The following is a 14,366-nucleotide window of genomic DNA, read 5'->3' on the forward strand; positions in this document are numbered from 1 at the left end:
TGGCTCCATTAAATATCCATCAGCATAATTGAGGACATGATTGTCAAGGTTGGGCCATTTGCCTTTCCAACTGACTTTGTAGTGCTGGAAATGGAGGAGCACAAGAGTGCAACTCTCATTCTAGGAAGACCTTTCCTAGCAACTGGACGAACTCTCATTGATGTACAAAAAGGGGAAATAACCCTGAGAGTCAATGAGGATGAGTTCAAGTTGAATGTTGTCAAAGCTATGCAGCATCCAGACACATCAAATGACTGCATGAGCACTGATATTATTGACTCTTTGGTGGAGGAGGTCAATATGACTGAAAGTCTTGAATCAGAGCTAGATGACATCTTTAATGATGTTCAGCCTGATCTGGAGGAACTAAAGGAAATAAAAAAAATTCTGAAAATTCCTCAGGAAGAAGATAAGCCTCCTAAACCAGAGCTCAAACCACTACCACCATCCCTGAAATATGCATTTCTGGGAGAAGGTGACACTTTTCCAGTGATCATAAGCTCTGCTCTAAATCCACAGGAAGAGGAAGCACTAATTCAAGTGCTAAGGGCACACAAGACAGCTCTTGGGTGGTCCATAAGTGATCTTAAGGGCATTAGCCCAGCAAGATGCATGCACAAGATCCTATTGGAGGATGATGCTAAGCCAGTAGTTCAACCACAAAGGCGGCTAAATCCAGCCATGAAGGAGGTGGTGCAGAAAGAGGTCACTAAGTTACTAGAGGCTGGGATTATTTATCCTATTTCTGATAGCCCCTGGGTGAGCCCTGTCCACGTTGTCCCTAAGAAGGGAGGCATGACAGTGGTTCATAATGAAAAGAATGAACTAGTTCCTACAAGAACAGTTACAGGGTGGCGCATGTGTATTGACTATAGAAGACTCAATACAGTCACCAGAAAGGATCATTTTCCTTTACCATTCATAGACCAGATGCTAGAGAGACTAGCAGGTCATGAATACTACTGCTTTTTGGACGGCTACTCAGGTTACAACCAAATTGCAGTAGATCCTCAGGACCAAGAGAAAACAGCATTTACATGTCCTTCTGGAGTATTTGCCTACAGAAGGATGCCTTTTGGTCTGTGCAATGCACCTGCAACCTTTCAGAGGTGCATGCTCTCTATCTTCTCAGATATGGTAGAGAAATTTCTGGAAGTCTTCATGGATGACTTTTCAGTATTTGGAGACTCATTCAGCTCCTGCCTTAACCATCTAGCACTTGTTCTGAAAAGATGCCAAGAGACCAACCTAGTTTTAAACTGGGAAAAATGTCACTTTATGGTGACTGAAGGAATTGTCCTTGGGCATAAAATTTCAAACAAAGGAATAGAGGTGGATCAAGCTAAAGTTGAAGTAATTGAAAAATTACCACCACCTACCAATGTTAAGGCAATCAGAAGCTTTCTGGGGCATGCAGGATTCTACAGAAGGTTTATAAAGGATTTTTCAAAAATTGCCAAACCTCTGAGTAATCTGCTAGCTGCTGACACTCCATTTATTATTGATAATGAGTGTCTGCAGGCATTTGAAACTCTGAAAGCTAAGCTGGTCACAGCACCAGTCATCTCTGCACCAGACTGGACATTACCATTTGAACTAATGTGTGATGCCAGTGACCATGCCATTGGTGCAGTACTGGGACAAAGGCATGGTAAGCTTCTGCACGTCATTTATTATGGCAGCCGTATTCTAAATGATGCACAGAAGAACTTCACAACCACAGAAAAGGAGTTACTTGCAGTGGTTTATGCCATTGACAAGTTCAGATCTTATTTAGTAGGATCAAAAGTGATTGTGTACACTGACCATGCTGCTCTTAAATATCTACTCACAAAGTAGGATTCAAAACCCAGGCTCATAAGATGGGTGTTGCTTTTGCAAGAGTTTGATATAGAAATAAGAGACAGAAAAGGAACAGAGAATCAAGTGGCTGATCACCTGTCCCGGATAGAACCAGTAGCAGGAGCATCCCTCCCTCCTACTGAGATTTCTGAAACCTTTCCGGATGAGCAATTGTTTGCTATTCAGGAAGCTCCGTGGCTTGCAGACAGTGCAAACTATAAGACTCAATGTTCTCCTTCTGTAACCATAGAGAGGAAGCATGAAGAGCTTCTCTCAAAACAGAGTTAAACAGAGCCCCCACAATCAAACTCTAAGTTTGGTATTGGGAGGCCACCACCAACTTCTAAGTTTGGTGTTGAACCCCCACATTCAAACTCTAAGTTTGGTGTTGGGAGGTTCCAACATTGCTCTGAACATCTGTGAGGCTCCATGAGAGCCCACTGTCAAGCTACTGACATTAAAGAAGCGCTTGTTGGGAGGCAACCCAATGTTATATTTATTATTTTCCTTTGTTATTTTATGTTTTCTATAGGTTGATGATCATGGGAAGTCACAAATTCAATTGAAAAAGCAGAAACAGAATGAAAAACAGAAGAAAAACAGCACACCCTGGAGAAAAACCTTGCTGGCATTTAAACGCCAGTAAGGGCAGCAAATGGGCGTTTAACGCCCAGTCTGGCACCATTCTGGGTGTTTAACGCCAGAAAGGGGCACCAGACTGGCGTTAAACGCCAGGAATGGGCACCAAGCTGGCGTTAAACGCCAGAAATGGGCACCAGCCCGGCGTTTAATGCCAGGATTGGTAGTAGGAGCATTTTTGCTCGCCACTTGGTGCAGGGATGAATTATCCTTGACACCTCAGGATCTGTGGACCCCACAGGATCCCCACCTACCCCACCACTCTCTCTCTTCTTACTTCTTTTGCTCGAGGACGAGCAAACCTTCTAAGTTTGGTGTGGTAAAAGCGTTGCTTTTTGTTTCTCCATAACCATTTTTGGCACCTAAGGCCGGAGAAACCTCTAGAAAGAGGAAAGGGAAGGCAAAAGCTTCCACCTCAGAGCCATGGGAGATGGAGAGATTCATCTCAAGGGATGCACTTTCCTCCACAAAACTATTGGGAGCAAATCAACACCTCCCTAGGAGAATTGAGTTCCAACATGGGACAACTAAGGGTGGAGCACCAAGAACATTTCATCCTCCTCCATGAAATTAAAGAAGATCATAGAATCATGAGAGAGGAGCAACAAAGGCAAGGAAGAGACATTGAGGAGCTCAAGCACTCCATAAGATCTTCAAGAGGAAGAACAAGCCGCCATCACTAAGGTGGACCCATTCTTTAATCTCCTTGTTCTTTATTTTCTATTTTTCAAATTTTTATGCTTATGTTTATCTATGTTTGTGTCTTATTACATGATCATTAGTATCTTAGTGTCTATGCCTTAAAGCTATGAATGTCCTATGAATCCATCACCTCCCTTAAATGAAAAATGCTTTAATCACAAAAGAACAAGAAGTACAGGATTTTGAATTCATCTCTGAAACTAGTTGAATTAGTTTGATGTGGTGACAATACTTTTTGTTTTCTGAATGAATGCTTGAACAGTGCATATGTCTTTTGAATTTGTTGTTTTAAGAATGTTAAAATTGTTGGCTCTTGAAAGAATGATGGAAAAGGAGAACTGTTATTGAGGATCTGAAAAATCATCAAATTGATTCTTGAAGCAAGAAAAAGCAGCGAATAAAAAAAAAACGAAAAAATAGAGGAGAAAAAGAAAAAGCAAGCAGAAAAAGCCAATAGCCCTTTAAACCAAAAGGCAAGGGTAGAAACAAAGTTGTGATCCAAGGCAAAAGAGTGTGCTTAAGAACCCTGGACACCTCTAATTGGGGACTCTAGCAAAGCTGAGTCACAATCTGAAAAGGTTCACCCAATCATGTGTCTGTGGCATGTATGTATCCGGTGGTAATACTGGAAGACAGAGTGCTTTGGGCCACGGCCAAGACTCATAAAGTAGCTGTGTTCAAGAATCATCATACCTAACTAGGAGAATCAATAACACTATCTGAATTCTGAGTTCCTATAGATGCCAATCATTCTGAACTTCAAAGGATAAAGCGAGATGCCAAAACTGTTCGGAAGCAAAAAGCTACTAGTCCCGCTCATCTAATTGGAACTAAGTTTCTTTGATATTTTGGAGTCTTTTTTTATTTTATTTTGATTTTCAGTTGCTTGGGGACAAGCAACAATTTAAGTTTGGTGTTGTGATGAGCGGATAATTTATACGCTTTTTGGCATTATTTTTAGTATGTTTTTAGTATGATTTAGTTAGTTTTTAGTATATTTTTATTAGTTTTTAATTAAAATTCACTTTTCTGGACTTTACTATGAGTTTGTGTGTTTTTCTGTGATTTCAGGTATTTTCTGGCTGAAATTGAGGGACCTGAGCAAAAATCTGATTCAGAGGCTGAATAGGACTGCAGATGCTGTTGGATTCTGACCTCCCTGCACTTGAAGTGGACTTTCTGGAGCTACAGAAGCCTAATTGGCGCGCTCTTAATGGCGTTGGAAAGTAGACATCCTGGGCTTTCCAGCAATGTATAATAGTCCATACTTTGCCCGAAATTTGATGGCCCAAACCGGCGTTGCAAATCAGCTTCAAAATTCCCAGCGTTTAACGCTGGAACTGGCATAGAAATTGGAGTTAAACGCCCAAACTGGCATAAAAGCTGGCGTTTAACTCCAGAAAGAGCCTCTACACGAAAATCCTTCAATGCTCAGCCCAAGCACACACCAAGTGGGCCCGGAAGTGGATTTTTCTGTCATTTATTCAATTCTGTAAACCCTAGGTTACTAGTTCACTATTAATAGGATCTTTTGACATTGTATCTGTACCTCATGACACTTTACACGTTTCTTTGTGTACCTTCCACGGCATGAGTCTCTAAACCCCATGGTTGGGGGTGAGGAGCTCTACTGTGTCTTGATGGATTAATGCAATTACTACTGTTTCTTATTCAATCATGCTTGCTTCCGTTCTAAGATATCACTTGTTCTTAACCCGGATGAATGTGATGACCCGTGACACTCATCATATTCTCAATCATGAACGCGTGCCTGACAACCACCTCCGTTCTACTTTAGATTGAGTAGATATCTCTTGGATTCCTTAATCAGAATCTTCGTGGTATAAGCTAGAACTGATGGCGGCATTCAAGAGAATCCGGAAGGTCTAAACCTTGTCTGTGGTATTCTGAGTAGGATTCAATGATTGAATGACTGTGACGAGCTTCAAACTCCTGAGGGCGGGGCGTTAGTGACAGACGCAAAAGAATCACTGGATTCTATTCCGGCCTGATTGAGAACCGACAGATGGATAGCCGTGCCGTGACAGGGTGCGTTGAACATTTCCACTGAGAGGATGGGAGGTAGCCATTGACAACGGTGAAACCCTTGCATATAGCTTGCCATGGAAGGAGCCTTGTGTGTTTGAAGAAGATGACAGTAGGAAAGCAGAGGTTCAGAAGACAGAGCATCTCCAAAACGTCAACCTATTCTCCATCACTGCAATTCAAGTATCTGTTTCATGTTCTTTTGCTTTTTACAATTAATCCTTATAATTTTTTGATATCCTGACTAAGAGTTACAAGATAACCCTAGCTTGCTTTAAGCCGATAATCTCCGTGGGATCGACCCTTACTCACGTAAGGTATTACTTGGACGACCCAGTGCACTTGCTGGTTAGTTGTTCGGGATTGCAAAGTGTGATTGCAATTTCGTGCACCAAACGCCAGTAAAGGTGCCATTTTGGGCGTTAAACGCCAGAATGGGCACCATTCTGGGCGTTTAACGCCAGGTGTGCAGCATCCTGGGCGTTTAGCAAAACGCCCAGAGGTTGCTTACAGTGAGTATGTTGTTGCTCCTGTAAGACAGAGGTTGCTTACAGTGAGTCTATTGGGCGTATATCGGCTAATAAGTGCCGCCCTGCAAGACAAAGGTTGCTTGCAGTGGATACCCTGCAAGACAAAGGTTGCTCGCAGTGGTTATTGCCAACAGGAAAGCCTTATCCAGACAAAGGTTGCTGGATAACGTCGGGAGCGGGTATGTAACCGACAAATGAGCTCATTACCTGCACTAGGGCTAGACATGCATCATTCTTGTCTGCGCATCATTCTCTGTTGCACTCCTTTCTGTGTGTGATCTATTTCTTGGTGTTTGTCTGCTTGTATGCTATTTCTATGTTTTATTTTCTTGTATTCTTTTGTTTGTGTTCTGCTTTCTATTGCCTCTACTTTCTCTTTCTATCTTTATCTTTTGGTTACTGCTTCGCTATATTCTATTATTCGTCTGCTAATCGACCCCAAATAAATGAATATAACTAATAACCCCGACCCTACTAAGGACTCCCCAGTTCTTACCCCTTCTCTCTCCCTTCCTCCTCCAGATGGAAGCATGAGTACCCTTCCGTAGTTTGCTGATGACCGTTCGTAAAGAGAATTCCGCTCTAGGTAGTCTTCTGAGTCTAGGGTGAATCTCTTTATCTATGTATATGCATATACTGTGAGACCACCCAACGTCTACACCCCGTTCATATGCGCACTTTAACCTAAATCCTGTGTACGAGACTCCTATTGTGTGGCTACTTCATGAGGTACCAGAGAGACGTCCTGTGGAAAAGTTTGATCGTGCAGAGGAGTAGCAGATGATGTTCTATCTTTTGATGACGTTCCACCTGACTTGAGTTGTGAAGACTTAGAACGTACTTTCCCTCGCTTTAGTAGTTTAGAGGGACTAGGTGAGTATAGAGTCTAGGCTAGCCTGGGTGCCAGCTTAGAGACCTCTTGAACAGGTCAGGACCTGGGATGTTGTATGTATGTATATGTATATAGTTATTATCTAGCTATATCTAGGGGTGTTCTAACTTAAAGTCTATTCTTAAACAAAGGCTGGATCACTGAATGTTGTTAACTGCTTGTGATGTATTTATGTGTGGTTTTTTATAACTGTTTTATCTGTTATTACTTGTGAATTGATTATGAGTGATTCCGTCTATTAATTCAAACGTTTCCAAAAAAAAAATATACCTCGCAATTTAACTACGCTTTTAATAACGAATCAGGCTCATATGATAAATAATAGATAATAATTAGGAGGACAAATTGGTAGCGCTCAGTTTCCAGTATGATCTAGACATATTGAAAATTGGGTCGTTACATTACTAGTTCACTATTAATAGGATCTTTTGACATTGTATCTACACCTCATGACACATTACACGTTTCTCATTGTATCTTCTACGGCATGAGTCTCTAAACCCCATGGTTGGGGGTGAGGAGCTCTGTTGTGTCTTGATGGATTAATGCAATTACTACTGTTTTTCATTCAATCATGCTTGCTTCCATTCTAAGATCTCACTTGTTCCTAAACCTGATGAATGTGATGATCCGTGACACTCATCATTACTCTCAACTATGAACGTGTGCCTGACAACCACCTCCGTTCTACCTTAGATTGAGTAGATATCTCTTGGATTCTTTAATCGGAATTTTCGTGGTATAAGCTAGAATTGATGGCGGCATTCAAGAGAATCCGGAAGGTCTAAACCTTGTTTGTGGTATTCTGAGTAGGATTCAAGGATTGAATGACTGTGACGAGCTTCAAACTCCTGAGGGCTGGGCGTTAGTGACAGACGCAAAAGAATCACTGGATTCTATTCCAACCTGATTGAGAACTGACAGATGATTAGCCGTGCTGTGAGCGCGTTGAACATTTTCACTGAGAGGATGGGAGGTAGCCATTGACAACGGTGAAACCCTACATACAGCTTGCCATGGAAGGAGTCTTGCGTGCATAAAGAGAAAGACAGTAGGAAAGCAGAGATTCAGAAGATAGAGCATCTCCAAAACCTCAACCTGTTCTCCATTACTGCAAAACAAGTACTTATTTCATGTTCTTTTACTTTTCACAATTAAACCTGATAATTATTGATATCCTGACTAAGAGTTACAAGATAACCATAGCTTGCTTCAAGCCGACAATCTCCGTGGGATCGACCCTTACTCACGTAAGGTATTACTTGGACGACCCAGTGCACTTGCTGGTTAGTTGTGCGGGATTGCAAAAGTGTGATTGCAATTTCGTGCACCACCTCTCAACCTCACTAAGGCATGCCACTTGAGCAACCAGGCGTGGCACGGCATTGCACAAAGATAACAAAAGCAAGGACTGGGTGTGCCACTTGGTGTCGAAGGCGTGGAACGCCAACCCGAGCATGTCACTATGGCGTGCCACATGAAGGCCGAGGCGTGGCACGCCAACTACTGGGACAAGACAAGAACATGGGCGTGGCACACCAGTCTTCAGGCGTGGCACGCTGGTATAAGTTTCTAGAAAAGATGAAAGAGGCCAATTACATGGGGCGTGCCACTTGGTATCGAAGGCGTGGCATGCTACTCACTAATCTTCGCTTAGGCGTGCCACTTGAGCAACCGGGCGTGGTATGCCAAGTTATTCAGAGGGCAAAGAAGCATTGGGGCGTGCCACTTGAGTTCTTGGCGTGGCACGCCAAACAAAGGAACCACTCACTCACAAAGGGGCGTGGCACGCCAGACCCTGGGCATGCCACGCTAGTGTAACTTTCCAGAGGAGCTTAGCCAAGCACACAGCAAGGGCATGGCACGCTAGACCCTGGGCGTGCCACTCTAGTTCAAGTTTCCAGAGGTAAAGAAAAGTGGAAAAAGGCAAGGGCGTGCCACATGAGTTTGAAGGCGTGGCACGCCAACACAAGAAATCCACTATGGCGTGCCACTTGAGTTCGAAGGCGTGGCACGTCAATGTTGATAGAGAGCTGAGCGTGCCACTTGAAGGATTGGGTGTGGCATGCCAAGCTGGGAATGAAGGGCACGTGACACGCCAGCAAAGCGCCAGCCACACGCCAGCTGGAAAGTCACGCTTATTGAGTTTTCTTTTCCCTCCAAAATGTAATTTTCCCTTTTCACTTGTGTAGTTCTTTTATTTTACTTGGAGTAGTATAAATACCCCAAAAGAGTACTGAAGAAGGGGTTAAGCAGTTAGTTTTATATCCATTTTTACACTCCACTTTTAAGTACTTTTCATGCTATGAGTTGCTAACTTCCCTCTCATTGAGAGAGGTAGCTCTGTTGTACTTGATGGATTGATAATAGTGAAATTCTTCTTCTCTTCATCTTCTCTTTGATTTTCTAGAAAGGATTTCGTTCTTCATTTTAGTCTTCAATTATCTTGGGAAAGAGATTGAATGCAATTGGGTTTCATTGGAACCTTGGGAAAGGAAACATGAAACCATGCTTGAAATCCCTTCTCACACTTGAGTAGATTCTGGGTTTTGGTGATTGGATACGTGACATATAATCCTCCCTCTACCTGGACCTACGAGGGTGTGTGGTATAATCAGGGACCAAGCATATCTCTCTTCATGAGCAATTAGACCAAGGAATTGGCTATTGATTAATATCTGAGAGATTGAGTCACCAAGGGATTGGGGCTCAATCAATCATGATTGCCAAGAGGTCAATGAGTTTCATGATTGAAGAGGATATAAGCTAGATTTGATCCAAAAAGACAACATCTCCCAATCTCAATGAACTTCCCCTTTCTTATCTATCCATTTCTTTACTGCTTAATTTTTACATTCAGCAATTCCCCACTCCCATTTACATTCAAGTCATTTATAATTCAGCACTTTACATTATGCAATTTCCATTTCTACGCTTTATTACTTTTCTTTATATTCTAGTCATTAACATTTATGTCATTTACAATTCTACACTTCACAATCTTATTGATCTGCTTGACTAATTCATCAATCAATTAAAACTGCTTGAATTTGCCAATCTTCGTGGATACGATCCCACTCTTAATGGGTTATTACTTGGCGATAGTTTTGCTGCGCTTACCAAAAGAACTAATTCACTAATTTTTGAAAGGGTAGTGAATTCTGGTCATCAAGCTGGAGGTGAAGTTGGCGAAGGTGGAGAAAGAACTAGAGGGTGAAAAGGCTAGTTCGGTGGCCTTGGCGGCTTCTGTTAAGTTGGCTGAAGGCACAGCGTTGAAGCACAAAGAGAGCTATGTTTCGGCCACAGAGAAGTGGTGCGTCTCAGGGGTGATTTGGAGACTGCCAGGGATGATTATACCGAGCTCCAGGGTCACCTTGTGGGCAGCGTGAATGCTGCTTATGAGAACTTGAAGGAGCATGATGAGCGGATAATTTATACGCTTTTTGGCATTGTTTTTATATAGTTTTTAGTAAGTTTAAGCTACTTTTAGGGATGTTTTCATTAGTTTTTATGTTAAATTCACATTTCTGGACTTTACTATGAGTTTGTGTGTTTTTCTGTGATTTCAGGTAAATTCTGACTGAAATTGAGGGATTTGAGCAAAACTCTGAAAAAGGCTGACAAAAGGACTGCTGATGCTGTTGGATTCTGACCTCCCTGCACTCGAAATGGATTTTCTGGAGCTACAGAACTCCAAATGGCGCGCTCTCAACGGCGTTGGAAAGTAGACATCTAGGGCTTTCCAGCAATATATAATAGTCCATACTTTATTCGAAGAATGACGACGTAACTTGGCGTTAAACGCCAAGTTCATGCTGCTGTCTGGAGTAAAACGCCAGAAAAACGTCATGATTCGGAGTTAAACGCCCAAAACACGTCATAACCTGGAGTTTGACGCCAAGAAATGCCTCTACACGTGGATTGATCAAGCTCAGCCCAAACACACACCAAGTGGGCCCCGGAAGTGGATTTATGCATCAATTACTTACTCATGTAAACCCTAGTAGCCAGTCTAGTATATATAGGACCTTTTACTATTGTATTAGACATCCTGGATTGTATTTTCTATCCTGTGATCACGTTTAGGGGGCTGGCCATTCGGCCATGCCTGGACCTCTTGCTTATGTATTTTCAACAGTGGAGTTTCTGCACACCATAGATTAAGGGTGTGGAGCTCTGCTGTACCTCAAAGATTAATGAAGTTCTATTGTCTTTTATTCAATTCCTCTTTATTCTTATTCCATGATATTCATTCGTACCCAAGAACATGATGAATGTGATGAGTTAATAACCCTCATTATTATTCTCACTGATGAACGCGCGTGATTGACAACCACTTCCGTTCTACATGCAACACAGGCTTGAATGTGTATCTCTTAGATTCCCCAACAGAATCTTCGTGGTATAAGCTAGATAGATGGCGGCATTTATCTGGATCCGGAAAGTCCAACCTTGTCTGTGGTGTTCCGAGTAGGATCCTGGGAATCCGGAAAGTCTTACCTTGTCTGTGGTATTCCAAGTAGGATTCCGTTCATGAATGACTGTGACGTGCTTCAAACTTTAACCTGCTGGGCGTTAGTGACAAACGCAAAAGAGGGATTCTATTCCAGTAGGAGCGGGAACCAACCGGTGATTGGCCGTACTGTGACAGAGTGCGTGCATTAGCTTTCACTGCGAGGATGGGATGTAGCTATCAACCATGGGTGATGCCTCCAGACTGGTTAGCTGTGCGAGTGACAGCCGCACAGGTTATTTCCCCGAGAGGAATGAAAGTAGCCACAGCTGATAGTGAACCCCTATACAAAGCTTGCCATGGAAAGGAGTAAGAAGGATTGAGTAGAAGCAGTGGGAGAGCAGGCGTCCGAGAGCTCTACAGCACCTCCATTCCGCTTATCTGAAATTCCTACCAATGAATCTACATAAGTATTCTATCCTTTTTATTATTTATTTTCTTATTTCTATTTTCGAACCCATAACTTTTTAATCTGCCTAACTGAGATTTGCAAGGTGACCATAGCTTGCTTCATACCAACAATCTCTGTGGATTCGACCCTTACTCACGTAAGGTTATTACTTGGACGACCCAGTACACTTGCTGGTTAGTTGAACGGAGTTGTGAATTCCAATAAAGAAAACCTCACACAGGTGCTGCCCCTTAGAAGCCTTCATCTCAAAATAAACAGTGTCCTAAGGGTATATTCACACTAAAGCTCAAAAGATAGATTCCATATAAACTTAAGGATGTTGAATCACAATTCCGTCCACCAAGTTTTTGGCGCCGTTGCCGGGGATTGTTCGAGTATGGACAACTGACGGTTCATCTTGTTGCTCAGATTAGGTAATTTTCTTTTCAAAAAAATCTTTTTCAAAATTTTTTCTTTTAATTTTCGTTTTTCCTCACATTATTTGCGAAAAAAATAAATAAAAATACAAAAAAAGTAGAAAATCATAAAAATCAAAAATATTTTGTGTTTCTTGTTTGAGTCTTGAGTCAATTTTTAAGTTTGGTGTCAATTGCATGCTTTAAAAATTTTTCTTGCATTTTTCGAAAATCCCATGCATTCATAGTGTTCTTCATGATCTTCAAGTTGTTCTTGATAAGTCCTCTTGTTTGATCTTGATGATTTCTTGTTTTGTGTCTTTTCTTGTTTTTCATGTGCATCTTTGCATTCATATTTTTCATGCATTAAAGATTTCTAATTTTGGTGTCTTGCATGTTTTCTTTGCATCAAAAATTTTTCAAAAATATGTTCTTGATGTTCATCATGATCTTCAAAGTGTTCTTGGTGTTCATCTTGACATTCATAGCATTCTTGCATGCATTCATGTTTTTGATCTAAAAATTTCATGCATTGAGTCTTTTTGTTGTTTTTCTCTCTCATAATTAAAAATTCAAAAATCAAAAAAATATCTTTTCCTTATTTCTCTCCAAATTTTCGAAATTTTGGGTTGACTTGGTCAAAAATTTTCAAAATTAGTTGTTTCTTACAAGTCAAGTCAAAATTTCAATTTTTAAAATCTTATCTTTTCAAAATCTTTTTCAAAATCATATCTTTTTCAATTTTTTTATTAGTTTTCGAAAATTTCAAAAATCTTTTTCTTATCTTTATTTGAAATTTTCGAAAATGAGCTAACAATTGATGTGATTGGTTCAAAAATTTGAAGTTTGTTACTTTCTTGTTAAGAAAGGTTCAATCTTTAAATTCTAGAATCTTATCTTGTAGTTTCTTGTTAGTTAAGTCTTTTAAAAAAAAAAAAAATTAAATCTTTTTCAAAATATCTTTTTCTTAAAACTTTTATTTTATCTTTATCTTATCTTTTTCAAAAAAATTTTTTTTTTCAAAATTTAATTTCAAAATATCTTATCTAACTTACTATCTTCTTATCTTTTTCAAAATTAGATTTCAAATCTTTTTCAATCAACTAACTAACTTTTTGTTTGTTTCTTATCTTTTTCAAAACCACCTAACTACTTTTCCCTCTCTAATTTTCGAAAATATCTCACCCCTTTTTCAAAAATTCTTTTTAATTAACTAATTGTTTCATGTTTTAATTTTAATTACATTTTATCTCTAATTTTCGAGAATTACTAACTTCTTTTTCAAATTTATTTTCGAATTCTTCCTTCTCTTCTCCTCTTCTATTTAATTAATTAATTACAAACACTTCTCTTCACCTCTCTTCTTCTAAAAACCGAACCCCCTTCTTCATTCTTCTACCTCTTTCTTTTCTACTAACATAAAGGAATCTCTATACTGTGACATAGAGGATTCCTTTTTCTTTTCTTGTTTTCTTCTCTTTCATATGAGCAGGAACAAGGATAAAGGCACTCTTGTTGAAATTGATCCAGAACCTGAAAGGACTCTGAAGAGAAAATTAAGAGAAGCTAAATTACAACAATCCAGAAACAACCTTTCAGAAACATTAGAACAAGAGGTGATGGCCGAAAATAATAATGCAAGGAGAATGCTTGGGGACTTCACAAAGCCAACGTCCAAGTTTGATGGAAGAAGCATCTCCATTCCTGCCATTGGAGCCAATAACTTTGAGCTTAAGCCTCAACTAGTTGCTTTAATGCAACAAAACTGCAAGTTTATGGACTTCCATCTGAAGATCCTTACCAGTTTTTAACTGAGTTCTTGCAGATCTGTGACACTGTAAAGACAAATGGAGTTAATCCTGAAGTCTACAGACTCTTGCTTTTCCCTTTTGCTGTAAGAGACAGAGCTAGAGTATGGTTGGATTCTCAACCCAAGGATAGCCTGGACTCATGGGATAAGCTTGTCACTGCATTCTTAGATAAATTCTTTCCTCCTCAAAAGCTGAGCAAGCTGAGAGTGGATGTTCAAACCTTCAAACAAAAAGATGGTGAATCCCTCTATGAAGCTTGGGAAAGATACAAGCAGTTGACCAAGAGATGCCCATCTGACATGTTTTCAGAATGGACCATATTAGATATATCTATTATGGTCTCTCTGAATTTTCGAAAATGTCATTGGACCATTCTGCAGGTGGATCTATTCACCTGAAGAAAACGCCTGAAGAGGCTCAAGAACTCATTGACATGGTTGCAAACAACCAGTTTATGTACACCTCTGAGAGGAATTCTGTAAATAATGGGGTACCTCGGAAGAAAGGAGTTCTTGAAATTGATGCTCTGAATGCCATATTGGCTCAGAACAAAGTGTTGACTCAACAGGTCAACATGATCTCTC

General features: G+C 40.5%; 1 non-coding gene across 1 annotated transcript; it reads right to left on the reverse strand.

The window, feature by feature from the left end:
* Positions 1–13,979: 13,979 nt before the first annotated feature.
* Positions 13,980–14,083, reverse strand: LOC130971264 (small nucleolar RNA R71). The gene has a single exon (XR_009082492.1). It is a non-coding gene; the product is annotated as a small nucleolar RNA R71 (small nucleolar RNA).
* Positions 14,084–14,366: the final 283 nt, after the last annotated feature.

Source organism: Arachis stenosperma, chromosome 3, assembly GCF_014773155.1.
Source record: "Arachis stenosperma cultivar V10309 chromosome 3, arast.V10309.gnm1.PFL2, whole genome shotgun sequence".
NCBI classification, from domain to species: Eukaryota; Viridiplantae; Streptophyta; class Magnoliopsida; order Fabales; family Fabaceae; genus Arachis; species Arachis stenosperma.